General features: G+C 31.8%; 2 long non-coding RNA genes across 2 annotated transcripts; one reads left to right on the top strand and one right to left on the bottom strand.

Annotated features, from left to right (window-relative positions):
* Nucleotides 1–3,003: 3,003 nt before the first annotated feature.
* Nucleotides 3,004–4,289, bottom strand: LOC145739442 (uncharacterized). The gene is made up of 3 exons (XR_014181038.1): nucleotides 3,704–4,289; nucleotides 3,450–3,538; nucleotides 3,004–3,392 (listed from the first exon to the last, which is right to left on the bottom strand). It is a non-coding gene; the product is annotated as an uncharacterized LOC145739442 (long non-coding RNA).
* Nucleotides 4,290–4,688: 399 nt separating this feature from the next.
* Nucleotides 4,689–11,920, top strand: LOC145739441 (uncharacterized). The gene is made up of 3 exons (XR_014181037.1): nucleotides 4,689–4,852; nucleotides 4,982–5,163; nucleotides 11,823–11,920. It is a non-coding gene; the product is annotated as an uncharacterized LOC145739441 (long non-coding RNA).
* Nucleotides 11,921–15,135: the final 3,215 nt, after the last annotated feature.

The raw sequence follows: 15,135 nt of genomic DNA, 5'->3' as shown, positions 1-15,135 counted from the left end.
CGACAATGCCATTTTAGGTGCTTATTCTATGGTGGTCCTAAGTAACTATCATAATGGTCATACACATATATTAATGGTAAACATAATAATAACATAAATAGTGGTTTTTATAGACATGGGGAAATAAGGAGAGGTTATAAACATTAGCAGTAGGATAGTTATGATGCTTGCAAAAAGACAGTATTTTAATGATTTTATATAACGGACAATATGTAATAAATTTAGCAGGACTTGATAACAATGTGCATATGTTAACACTGTGTAACAAGCCTTTGTCTGTGGTGGCAAACAAAGTTTTGTTTTTTTTTTAAAAACATGGTGCATTGATATTCTTCAGGTTTTTGGCTGGTTGTTATATCCTATAAATGGATAAAACTGGTAATTTTAAACACAATAAAAACCTTAAAAAAATTCTACATTAATTTGAATTTTTATGATCAAAACAAAATGATCTGCAACTATCTTTGAAAGTATAGGGATATTAAATGTACTACAACTAGAGGTTTTTGCAATAACAGTTATTGTCACAGCTCAAAGTAAGTTGGGTGTATACTTTTTATATATACAGGGTGTCCCACGACGAAAGACATCGATTGATATTGGAAAAAGTATAAATAGGAGAGTTTTGAAAATTTGGCAGGATACTGATGTGGGCATGCCCAATCCAACTAAAATATTTTCAAGATGGTTGCACTTCCGTTTATACCGGAAGTCCATCACAACTTTCTTATTTTAAATACAACACCCTATATATTATTACATATTTGCATTCCTCACAAAATTCTGACCAACTTTTGTATAGAATGTCCTATGCCTATCTCTAGCCGTTTTCGAAATATTTGATGTTTTTCCAAAAAAGTGACAGTTGCAACGTTCAACATATTTTTGTACTATGTTAAAACCGTATTTCATTTTGCAATGAAACTTTGAGTTATTGTAAATAAAGGATCGTTTATTAAAGTGAGGGTGCGTAATGACTCATTTCGGGGGTCGTCAAAAAAAAATCATAAACTTGCCACTAAAAAAAATGAAAATTTTCAAGTTTTTTAAATAGATACCCACATTTTTTATGACGGAATCATTTTGAGCATTAAAAATTACTTTAACTAAGTTTCAATTTACTTGCCTGTACCTAAATCCAACCCATTTCGTTTTATTTGAGAATAAACATTTTTTTATTATGCTGCACGGTTGGGATTATGTGGTGTTCTAGTTGGTCATGCTTTTGACACACGGTGATATTGGAGACCTGCAGGGCATGTTAATAACACTAGTTTTGAGTGTTTTGACAACTGCAAATATGCCGTCGCGGTTACGTTATTCAAACCAAGATTACTTAAATCTGTTTATTATTTACGGAGAATGTGATAAAGTTGTGAGTAGAACAAGGGAGGTATTTGCCGCTCGTTATCCAGAAAAACCAAAGCCATCACCAAAAGCTGTCAAGCAAATAATTGAAAATTTTAAGAATACGGGATATGTGAAGATAAAAGCTATTAAAACAAAACCAATCCTTAATAATACAAATGAAGAAATTGCAATTTTGTTGCAAATCCAACTTTGTCAATAAGACAAGTTTCCGTAGAATCAGGCATATCCAAAAGCTCAATTCAGAGGATCCTGAAGAAACATAAATTTCACCCTTTTTCATTTAAATTAGTGCAACACTTAAAAGAGGTTGACTTTCCGAAGAGAGTTGTTTTTAGTGAGTTTTTGCTGACTAGTCACTATGGAGATGAATTGTTTTTGAATAATATTATTTGGAGCGACGAGGCCAAATTCACTAAAAATGGAATGTTCAATAGACATAATTCACACTACTGGTGTGACATAAATCCAGACGTAATTAGAGAGAGAAATTTTCAAGAAATCTGGAATTTTTATAATAACATCTTCCAGGGTCTTTTCCTGGGTTCTTGACAGTTGATATAAATTTCCATACTTCTGAACATTTTCTTCCTCCTATATAGCTGTTAATTTCTTCACACTTCCTATCCCAAGACTCGTTTTTTGCTCTGTTAATTTGCACTCTTAGTTGCCTTTTAATATATTTGTACCCTTCAAGGTCTTCTTCATTTTTGTAGTTAGCCATTTCAGATATTTTTGTATTTTTTCTTGAACCATTGTCTCTATCTCCCCATTCCACCAATGTTTCTTGTTGGTGCTGTTCTTCTTTATTCCTATTGACTCTTGTGTGGCTTCTGTCAGAGACCCTATAATGTTCTCATAGACTTCGCCAAACGTGTGTTCTTCAGGACTGAGGAGTTTACTGTCGAGTCGTCTCTGATAAAGAAATACTGTGCTCTCATCCTTAAGACTGTCAAAGTTGTATTTTGGTGTGTCAATTGTCTCCATGGTTGCCGTACTATTACTTTGATCTTCTTGATGGTTTCTAGTTTTTCGAAAATGTAGCCTTATCTTGGCTTTTTCTAAATAGTGATCTATTTCTCTATTTTGCCCGATGTCTGTAAGTATTTCATCTATGTACACTTTTTACCTACGATAAAAACAAAGTGTATACTTTTTACCTACGATAAAAACAAAGTATTATTTAACAGTTAAAGTAAATTTGTATCTATCTAAGACTATAGGGATTGAATGAAACAAAAGCAGATTTTTCTTTGATTTGATGTATTGCGCAAAATTAATAAGGCATGCATAATCAGACAGCGCATGAGCGCAATATTATTCATGTATTGTAAGTTCTAATGTATGATTTGCTCATCACCATTATTTTTGCTAAGGCAGAAAAGGCGAACCGGTAAAACGAAGAATTAGGTTATGTTGACAAAATAAGATGTTTTAGGTTAGGTTAGTCTTTGTACATATTTATACAACAAAAAATTGTTTTTAAATTAGATGTCCAGCTTTTGGGGCCTAATCATTTTAGACTGAAATATCAGAAATAATTTAATAGGGAATTGGGGATTTGGAAATATTGGGACAAATTATATCGGAGAAAAATGATGACACCCCTCCAAATAATAATAATATACAAACACATATTGATTAATGATATTTCTTTCAGTATTTATCTTTTGAGTATTATACACATATGATTAATATTAAATTAAAATAAGTCAGGCATTGGAGATACTATAATAAATACTATCACCAAAATGTCTTTTATTCAAGCTGCTTCTACACTTTTAAAGATTTGTCTAAATGTAATGGTATATGTAAATTAGAAATAACGTAATAAAACCATAAGGAGTAACAGCTATAGTATTTTTACTAAAATCGTAACAGTATAGATATCTAGAGGTATGACAATTATTATTTAAATAATACAGTTCAAACACTGGTTATTATACTTCATTCTTTAAAATGTTGCCTTAAAAATACCCTCTTCCAAAACATTTCACATTGGATTTCAGTAGTGCCCTGTCAACCTAAACAATACAAAAATAAATAAGTATGTAATCACAATAAATTCTAGTAAAACTTACCATCTGTAACATTAATGGTTGCTCTGGTTTATTCTTATTATTGCAAAAGACCAAATCTTCAGAGCCTTTGGAGTACCTATTCCTTTATCCTGTAAACATAATCAGTTCAATTTAAGGTAATACCTATTTACTTTCAAATAATTTAATATTATTATTCAACAACAAAATAATACACATCACTACTTGACGGCTTCCTAAATTAAGCCATTAAAAAGGCCATACCAGCTAAAAGGAATTTCAAATAGTATACCTACTTGTAATTGTTGTAAAGTAAAGTCATAAACAAGCATCTCCAAAACTTTAAAATAGTCTGCGCTTTTTCCCATTCACAACCTGAAAAATAATTACACCAACACGTAGACGAACACCACAGATAGTTTGAGGCCAGAAAATATATTGCAGTATCGGTTATTGCAATATTAAAATAATCAAAGACAAGATATTTCCAACCAAACAAAACAATATTTTAATTAATAGTTATGTGAGGTTAGAATAGGAACGAAAAACGATGCTCATTTGCCATTTCCCCCTCTACCAGTAAAACCGAAGATTGCCGAAGCTGCCCTTACGCTCATTCCGATCTCTCATGCTGCCCTTCTGGCCGGCTGCTGTTTTGAGCCCATCTCCTGCCCTCTTGGCCGGCTGCTGTCCTGGCCGGCTGCTGTTTTGAGCCCATCTCGATTAAGTAGCTAGCCTTCGTCTCATTAGCACATGTATTCTAAAGCTTTATGATTTTACCTGATTTTGTACAGTTTAGTTTAAACTATTAAAATTGTTGATGTTTGAGTGTGCGTTTCTCTGTGTTTTGCCCCGTCGCCAAGAAACACCAAACTGCCAGGATTTCCAGAGCTTCTAGAACCCAGGCTAGAAACCCGCTACAATAGTTTTACACTACCCAGCTTACTCTCAACATTGTGATAAACTGACAGCATGTTTTAATGGTTAGTTTTATATTTTATAAATAAATTCTTAATTGGCATAAAAAGGATAAAGATAACACTTCAGGGCGGCCTCTAGTAACACACAACAAGCCGCATTTGAGACAATTTTAATGTAAAGAGTAGTACAAAACAGACAACGCCTGTAATCCTTTGGGTATTAATTAAGTGCATATTGTGCACCCGAGCATCCACTGTGACGTCACCCGGCGTATCGCTTTAAGCAAACAAGTCTCGCTGACATTCGCTAGATCTTGGATCTATTGAGAAAGCAAATGCCGACTAGTCTTGTCACTTGTCACTTGGTTTTTGTTTATTTAGTTCTGTCAAAAAGATTAACATGCAGCTGAAATAATTTAATTTTATCACATTAATCCAATAATTGGTGAAGATTAGGTATATCCTAAAATCAAGTAAATGAATATTTTTTGATGGACATAATGGATCAAACAGCTGCTGGCCCAGGTAAGATTACAGTGGCAGTTTCACACCTAACCTATGTAATAAACCCCCTTAATGCTTCAGTTCTAAAAAATTTTCTAGTCTAGCATTTTTTAAGTATAGTTCAAGTAACAAATTAAGCCTTTTTTACAGAATTGTATGCGGTATATCCTGAATACTTCACTAATTTTCTATATGGTTCAGTTTATTTTTTTATGAACTAACCAGATTCAGGCCCAAATTATCCACTAAGAAGACTGCCGCATATCAATCGAGATAAAGAGTGAAATTGAATGCACTACATTACAACAGTAGATAAAAGAACAAGTTTTAAGGTTAGTTAACTATTTTTACTAAAACTCAAATTAAAATGAAAAACAATGCAGTTTTCATTATTGTTTCATGTTTCCCACATTCATAATTATTATACACTTTAGTAAATTGCACTGCTAAAGCTTGAGTCAATTTGTATTAGGTATATGTAGTGTTATTTAATGGCATGTTTAAAGTAACAGTAATAAGGAGGTATGTAGCTTGTAGTGATATCAAATGATAACTTGAGAAACCATTTGTTTGAGACAACATGTATATAAAGAGAAGAGACATGTTCTATATGTTTGTTGAGACGAGTTACTCATTTTTTCTTTGCTTATTGGGTTTTCTGTCTCACCACAAAAAAAATGTCTGTTTGAAAAATGGAATTTCACACTAATAAAATTAAATTAAATTAATATCGACCAAACTTGGTTACCTAAATATTCTTGGGAAGGAGATAACACTTGGTCATATCAAACAAAACTTAAATTTCTTGTAATTTTGTTTTTATTATAAAACCCACCTTTCACTACAACAATAGATAACCTTTCCTATTGGAACAATAAAAGTCAAAATTTATGTCAATTTTCATTGACAAAAACTCTTCTTGGTGTTCCATATTGAACATTATCAGGTTTAATATTTATTCAGTTGTATTCTGTGTTCTGCTGTTGTGTTCTTTTTTAGATTATCTAAAGAGGGTGGTAAAGATTTTCCACAAAAACGTCAGGGTTTTTTTCAGTATCAAGACTGAGCCTAAGTCAGTGGTCAGTGTGTTGGGATGACTAAGTTAATGTTATTTTCAACTTAGTTGAAAATAGTGCAAAATTCCATTTTTCCAACAAACCTTTTTTGTGTATTGAGACAGAGGACCCAATAAACAAAGAAAAAAATGTACAGTGCGTTTTTTTAACGCGCAAAAGGGTATTTTATAATTGATTGGAATACTGTTTGACTTCAAACTGAGGTCACTTTGAACAATTCATTTATAAAAATACTTGTTTTGTTCTTAACTTTCTTGATATAATGTTAATATTTGCATTTTGATCACCCTGTTTTACTTTCTATGCCAAATTTTACTTGCTATACCGACATAAAGGAAGTATGGAAAGATAAAACCTGTTTGAGAAAAGATGATTTTTTGAAAGTTTTTTATCACTTTTTAGGCCGAATTGGTAAACTTACTTAAGCTTAAGGGTACGAAACAGCCACCCATCAAGTTTTATACTTGTACTTCCAAAATAACACGGTCTAACATGTGCTTAAAAATTTAACATGTGAAATACTATGTTGTGCATTAAAAAAAACGCACTGTTTATAAAGAATACTGATTAAAAGCAAACATCTGTGTGGAGTTGGAATTTTTTCAAAACCAAAACAATATTTCTGAATTTTTAGATATTTTGGATAGGTATTCAAGCTTTTGCCTCTCCATAAATAATATCTCAGGTGGACAGCATCTGACATTGTTCAATTGAATACTTTAATCTTTATTTACACTTTATTTACTTGCCTTACTGCTAGTAAATAACTTTTTTGTACAAAGTGATTGGTTTTACTTTTACCTGCTCTTTTTTTTTCTACTTTATATTACAAAAAAAACTTAATACCAAAGTAAACTAGACTGCTTGTTAAAAAGAATAGGACATCAAAATTTAAGTTCTTTTTTCAACAGCTGTTTCTTCAAATTGATTGACTCGATTTTAATAATTCTTTTGACAACTAAAAGGTATTTTCTTTCCGTGTCTGTTGACCTAAATAATCTTTTTAAAAGTTGTCATGAATCCGAGTATACAGGGTTTGACTGAAGTGTAGTAAAAATATGAAAAGTTTTGTGTTTGTTTGTCAAAATAATCTTATTCGAGTCTTGTTGTTAATATCTGTAGACGTTTTTGCCAGTTTGGTGACTAAGGGCTGTTTACAAATTTTATTGCAAAATTTCAAATTTTTTAAATTTAACCATTTCTTTAAATTTTTTGTGGAAAAAGAAAAGGATTAGTAAAGCTACACTTAAAACTCCCCAATTTAAGTAAAAAGCTTAATCTTTGTTATACAGGGTGTCTCTAAAAGGTCTGTACAAAATCCTATCACATATTCCTAACATCAAAATAAGCTGATTTGAAGCAACTTACCTTTGTCCCAAATTGGTCCGTTTTCGAGGTACAGGGTGGTGAAGTTAAAAATAAAAATTGATTTTTTAAAATATTACATATTACGTTTTGTAACATATTACTTTCAAATCTGGTACCCAGTGGTTTTTTGAGATGCTAAACCCGAATTTGGACACATTTTTACTGCGGCCGTTAGAGGGCGCTTTAAAGTGTACTACTGATGATTTTAAGTGACCATTCTTTTTTCTCTGTGTAATTTTCTTATTTATTTTTAAGGAAATGATGTTTCAAACATTTTAAAGAAAAAAAGGTACTCCTGCTAATAACCGCTAATGTAAACTGTTGTCGAGATATTTCGGTTTTAAGTGTTCGATACTGTACCGAAATACTGTCACCTGAAATTTGTTCAAATTGTAAGTGTCTAAATTCGGGTTTCGCATCTCGAAAAACCTCTGGCTACCAGATTTGAGAGTAATACTCTATAATAGTCAGGAATATGTCATAGGATTTTGTACAGACCTTTTAGAGACACTCTGTACACGGTGAAAACCCATAAACCTCTGTACACCCAAAAAAAACTTTTATCATAAATCTTGGCATATTCAGTGATTTTAATGGAAAATAATAATATTGGATAAAGAAGATCCAATCCTATTTAAAGATCCAATTGATATATTTAGACGATTCCAACAGTGGCAATTAAGGGCCGTTTATAAAATTTATTGGTAAATTTCAAAAATGGTTTTATTGTTTCGTCTCTTCATTTTTTTAGATTTTTTGTTGAAGAAATACGGGATAAGCCAAATTACACTTAAAACTACCCAATTTAATTGAAAAGAAGTAGATCATATTCCCACATTGTAGTGAGTGTAAGTAAAGTAAAATCACAGAGTCAATCTGCACTAAGTTATTAAATAGCTTAGCTAAACAACATATTTGAAATTTACCAATAAATTTATTAATGTCTAGATACATGATTCGGATCATTAAACAAATATTAAGATAAAGTTGTTCTAATCCGCAAAGTGATCCATGTTTTTTAATCAGGAAAGGATAGAGACAATTTAAGTCCGGCTAACGGTTTTGGCTCTTAAGCCATCATCAGACCTTAAAAAGAGGTGGTCAGGATCACACAGTCATCAAAGACAAGCATTGTACACATTACAAAACCCACAGTCAACACTTGCTTTTACATTCACAATATAATTAAAATTAAAACTGTAAAACTATTATAATGTCGGTTAAAAATGTTTTTAAAAGCCCTCTATTTTGCGTTAAAACGACAGAATTGTTCAATATGGAGTCAGGCGATCTAAAGTTAACGTTCATCGTTTTACAGTACTTTATAAATTTTATTTACCGATATTACAATATTTTTACAGTTTTCATTTTCATTCTAATTATGTTTGAATATAAAAACATGTGTTCACTGTGTGTGTGTGTGTGTGTGCACAATGCTCGTCTTTGTGTTGACTGTGTAATCATGACCCTGGTCTAATGATGAATGACTTAATTTTTCTCCTCCCTTTCCTGAGCATTAATCAAATAGTGTGCTTTTTATCCAATATTATTATTTTCTATTAAAATCACTAAACATGCAAAAATGTATGATAAAAATATGATTTTGTTTTCAAAGTTTTTTTGGGTCACCCTGTATAATGCAGATTAAGCTTTTTACTTAAATTGGGTACCTAGTTTTAAGTGTAGCCTTGTTAATCCCTTTCTTTTTCCACAAAAGATTTAAGGAAATGTTTAAATTAAAAACAAGAGAAGTAAAAATAACCCCCTTTTTTAAATTTTTTAATAGAATTTGTAAACCGCCCTTAATCACCAAACTAGAGAAAACGTCCAGAAATATTGACCACAAGACTCGATTAAGGTTATTTTGAAACACAAAAGCAAATTTTTTGTCCTGACCCATTTTTTGACCTTGACCTTGACACTTTCATCAAACCCTGTATACTCGGATCCTTGGTAACTTTCCAAAAGATTATTTAGGTCATCAGAAAGAGGAAGAAAGTACCTTTTAATCCAAAATAAAATTATTTAAATCAATATTACCTATTGATTGTAAAAAAGATTTGTTACAGGAATGATACATCAAGCATGCACTGTTTTTTTAGTTTGGTTTTTTATAAGTTATGTGATAAGATCAGTTTTAATTTAAATGGGCCCTTTTTTTCCAAAATCGAAATGAAAAACTTTATTTATTAAATATCTTTGGTTTTTTGTTTTTTTTTTTTGACTATACACGGTGGTTTATAAAGGTGGGGCAGAGATAATAATACTTTTTTTAAATATAATCTTATATTTGTTAATAAGTTTTTAAATGTTACATGGCGTTCTAAAACTTTTATGTTGATAATGTTCTACCTAAACCTAATAGTTTTTCTATGATTTTATTTATTTTTTTCAAAAACATGTTTGTTTTTGTTATGAAAAGTTGACTACAGGACCATTTTTCAAAAGGTAGAATGCTATTACTAGTACTATAGAATATTTGGTACAAACGTTTGACAGGAATGACATAAAAAGATGAATGTAAATAAATTTAGGTTTGATGCTACAGGGTGTTCAAATTGTTTACATATAGGGTGTTACAAATTTGATGCACTAGCATTGCTATCTAAAAACTATAGTTGGTAGAGCTTTAATTAAATGAAAGCAAAGTTGCGCATTTTATTGCTAAATAATTTAGTAAAAAAATGAACAAGATTTTATTTCATTTGGAGAAATCAGACAAAAACCGAAAAACTGAAAGTTCTATTTTTGTTTTTTTTTACCATTGTGTGTATATTTTTTTCTGAGTGTGTTTTTAGGTACTTGTTTTTTTATGTTTTTTTAAAACAACATTAATATCATAATGAGTAGATAATTTACTTTAATATTATTCAATAATTAGGTTCATTGCTCTTTTTAACACTAAAAATAAAGTAAAAACAAAACTCAGTCGATCTCCACAAAATATTGTCACGATCTAATTTTTAGTCGTAACGCGGGGACGTGTAGGCTGGGATCGTAGTCAAGTTAAACTCAAAGATTGGATAACAAAAACAACAACAAAAGGAAGGGAATGACACGCAGTCGTCTCCACAATACTTTATTTCGACCTTAAAAGGGTAAGGCCTGCTCTAATAGTTTCGGACATATAAATGGCCTACCTTGTTGAGTTGAAGTAGGTTTTTTCCCGTTTGTTAATCACCTGTTACGCATAAGTAGAGTAAGTTATTCTTGTAGCTCCTGAAGATGGCCATTTATATGTCCGAAACTAGTAGAGCAGGCCTTACCTTTTGAAGGTCGAAATAAAGTATTGTGGAGACGACTGCGTGTCATTCCCTTCCTTTTGTACTTGTACAACTCCACTGAAAGAAAATGGACTACTACTTCTTTTTTAAAACATTTATGTTTTTTTTTATAAAAAATATGAATTTAATTAATTTTTAGGAAAATCCATATTTGATCTAATTTTGTACGTTACTTACAGCAAAGCTTAAACTTATTAATTTGGTATAATACGTTTTAAAAATCCAACGTTTGACTTCTTTTACAACAAAAAATAGTAAAAATGGTGGGTAGCTAAAGGGCCTCTCGTAACACACTGTGAAAGACCAAACTTTGTTTTTTTATAAATTTGAACGTCCTGTATTATTATATAGGTGTATATATATATAGTATAGGACTATCCAAAAATTCAATACTGTTTTCGTGCGCATTTTTGAGCTTTTTTTTATAAGCTATGTGATAATATCAGTCTTAACTCAAGTTTGGAATTTTTCTTGGTTTTGTTTCAAACCAAAATAGACAATTTTATTAAAAATTTGTTGTCCAAAGAAAATTGCAAGCGGTATCTTTAAATGGTTAACAGAAAAAGTTAGATGAGAGTCGGCAGACGATCTTCCTTTAAGTGCAATACTGTGGCTTTCTTGAATTTTTGCAAGTAGAAACAATTTTATTTGAAAGTTTGTTTTGAATCTTTCTACTAACATTTTTGTTATAATGTCACGAAGGAAATAAGTCAAATTTATTTCACTTGAACGGAAACATTAAGAAATTTGGAATGGATATTACTTGAGCGGAAACATTAAAAATGTGGAATACAGTTGAAGTGCCCCTGCGCTGATGCTGGGTTGTGAAATATGCGAAATATTTCTAAGTGTCTTAGGTCGAAAGGTCCTCACGAGTGGTGGGCTAAAAGAGACCAAGTCTGGGAGTTTCTGATTGGTGCAATCAGTGTTTGGAAGGTTATAAAAAGGAAGTTATACCTTATAGAGGGGTTTATTCCAGTTAGTTATTTTATGAGTTAGTAACTTATGTTGTTCAAGTTAAAGAGCTTATTTAATAGAATTAAATGGAAGAGTTGACTGTGTGTTTTATTTCACGCTGAAACGAGATCCCAGGTAGTAAGGTTGAATTCAATTCGACAAGTCACGCTAGTCGTGACATATTATTTGTTACCCGCTAATAATAGGTAAGATGTTCTACTAGCCTTCTGACTGTAACCTTACCTCGTGCATTTTATTATTGACATTTTTTAAATTCTTGTCGTAATATTATTTTCTTTGTTTCAGATATTCCTCCGGTGAAGCGTGAAGCAAAAAAAAGTCAGTTCTGGTGAACCTCGGACTTCTTATATATTTTGATAATAAACTAAAGGTGGAGGCGCGGGCGGTGTAGTTTTATTTGCTCTTTTGATTTGCTGTTATACCATATGCAGCATTGTTCTATCAACATTATCTGGCTGAATGATTTTTATTCAATATCCGACTAAATGGTGAAGAATTAGTAAAATTGCCATTTCTTTAAAGGTCAATCTACGCATGGCGAACTAAGTAACTGTGCGGAAGTTGACACGGGAGACTAAAATACAATAAACTACTTATTGAATTAATGGTTAAATTTTAATTATTGTAAGCGTTTATCGAAATATTTAGTATAGTTTTAGTACCAGCCCTGACGTTTCCAACAGTTGTCTTTGATCAACAAATTAATTTGCTATTGAATGACTGAGGTTTGTGAACTACTTGCAGCAGCTACAGAAGACATGGAACGTTGGGAACAGCATAGTAGACTGTTTTGGTTTTATTCTCCATTTAGCTATCCGCATAAACTTCTGTCACAGTACTAGATTTCCATCTATCCATTGTTTTGTCCCGTTTGTTCTCAAAAATATGCTAAGAGTTCTCTTTTGAAACCGATATTCATCATCTTTTTTTTGCACCATGTTATGTGCTGCTGCGTTAGCAGCCTGTCGTATTTCTGGCGGTGTACAATCCATTAATTCTTGATCGCAGGACATTTTTTTAATTTAATATTTGCCAACTTAATATTCGACTTTATTTGACAATTATTTATATTGGTGACTGTTGTTTACCCCATAGCCACGGTAACAATATACCTGTTTATTCCAAGAGAATCACCTGCTTGGTAATTTTTCGATAATTGTATGTGTTCTAGTTTAACTGGTACATGCTTCAATATCTCGACAGTTTTGTTATCTTAAAGAAAAACACAACCCACAGGCGATAAATTTTATTCGGTTAACTGTATTTACATAATATACAAAGTTTGAGAATTAGGATACCAATTATAGTTAAGGTAGAGCCTAAAATATGATCGGTGCAAAACCTACATATGAAAATAAACTTAATATAATTTAAAACGTGTGCTCGCTTCTAAAACTATAAAACACACTAATTCGGTTCGGCGCGCCATTTTTAATATACATTGTTGCCATGTCTTGTTGGATTTGTATCCAACATGCTGGAGCCTTAAGAATTATTAAAGGCTTAGAATATACTGCAACCCAAAGCACTGATTTTACAATAAATGTCTAAAAGAAAGTGACTACGAAAGTCAGTAAAAAATTAGACTTCTAAAGTCATAATAATAACTTAAATTACTATTAATTGTTCACCTACATACTAATACATTTCTAGAGTATGTTCTTAAAATTTAAAAACGAATAGTAATACCTTATAGTGACGTTCAAATGGGCAAAACTGCAATTTTAGTTATAGAGCTTAAATAATTTCCACTTTGAGCTTTTACTTCCACTACCCTCACTTTATTGTCTTTACGTGGAAGAACTTTAGTAATTCTGCCCATTGGCCACTTTAATGATGGTGTATGGTTTTCTTTAAGAAGAACTAATAAACCTCTTAAATTAGGTACATCAAAACGCCATTTTGGTCTACTTTGAAGTTGAGCTAAGTAATCTTTGAGCCACCTTTGCCAAAAATGTTGTTGCATTTTGGTGCACAGCTTATAAAATCTTAATCTGTTGTCAATTTGATTCAGGAAAACTTGTGATGGAAAAACCAATTAAGAAATGACCTGGTGTTAAGTAAGTATGTTGTTAAGAGGAACTAATCTTGATTTTGAGCACAATATATTCACAAAGGCACGGTCAGGAAAAATTGCTCGAATATACAAAACAGCTCCATATGCTTGAATAGAAGCATCAGTAACCAATCAGTTCAATACAAATTGCATTTGCAAAGTGTAAGTTTCTTTCTACATTAAAAGGTATCATGTTTGATAAGCTCACAACAAATTCTTTCCACTCATCTAAAAGTTCAGTGGGTAGCACATAGCAACACAACCACAGTTTTTGCATCAACAGTTTGTAATCCAAGAGGGTCGTAAAATTTTGAAATAAAACTTAATGCTTGTCGTTTAGTTAATAGACTTTTAGGGTCGGTTTTTGGAGATGACATTTTGAAACAATCATTTTTTGGAACAAATACTAATCCTAACGTTTTTATTATTGACTCTGTTTTATTAATGTCTACATCATCAAGATGGCACTTTTCTTTAGCTATGTCTTCTAAAAACAAACATTTTATTAGAACACCACTTATGAAGTTGAAAAGAACCGAGTTTTAAAAGTTCAATCAATTCACATTTTAACGTCTGTACTTCTTCAATTGATTCACCTCCTGCTAAAATATCTACATATGTATTATTTAAAAGTGCATTTGCAGCCAAAGGAAATTGCTCGTTGTAAGTGTTTGCCAAAAATACCAATCATCTAGTTGCGATGAATGATGAACTTTTAAGACCATAAGTGACTGTAATTGCAACACTGAATTTCAATCATTCGATACATTTGTCTGTTGTCTGATAACAAAACAAATTGATAAGTACGAAAATAAATAAGAATGTCAAATAGAGAATTTTGAACAACGACACCATTATATTGTCACGATCTAATTTTTAGTCGTAACGCGGGGACGTGTAGGCTGGGGTCGTAGTCAAGTTAAACTCAAAGATTGGATAACAAAAACCACAACGTTTATTCATAGAGAGAAACTAGTAAAGTTGAAGACTTTAGATTTTATACACATTGTCAGACACAAGTTGGCTTATTCATAAATTACATAGTTTGTACTTACATGATAATAAATGCACAAACCATTTTGGACCGAGGGTGTCAGGGTAGAGTTCCCTTCACTTTCGCGACCGAACCGTTTTGTTTCGCGGATAATTTCTGACTCCCCCTCTTTCCAAATTTCTCGGCTATTTATTGTAAGGTATTGCGATCCCTTAGTCAGTTCAATTTCTTAATTGCTTGTCTAAGCACTTGGATCATTGTCCGAACAATTGATGACTTATTGCTGACTGGCGATTGCAACACCTTAGCTAGCTTCCGTTCTAAAAAGGTTCGATTGCTTATTTTGCAACTCAAGTGGTCGACGACTTGTTTCGGTCAGTGGCCGATTATTTGCTGACTTAATTAACGTATTAGTAGTAGTTAGTATTAAATTAATTAACGAGAATCTACTTGTGACACATTCCCCCGGCCGACAAAAGGTAGTCCCTAGCTTTTCACAATATTAATTATATTGACAGAAAGTTCACTATGCAAGTCTTCTAAACAAA

Source organism: Ips typographus, unplaced genomic scaffold (assembly GCF_016097725.1).
Source record: "Ips typographus isolate SLU unplaced genomic scaffold, UJ_Ityp_2.0 IpsContig173, whole genome shotgun sequence".
NCBI lineage: Eukaryota > Metazoa > Arthropoda > Insecta > Coleoptera > Curculionidae > Ips > Ips typographus.
The sequence above is the reverse complement of the archived record's forward strand: the minus strand, read 5'-3'. Positions and strand labels throughout refer to the sequence as shown.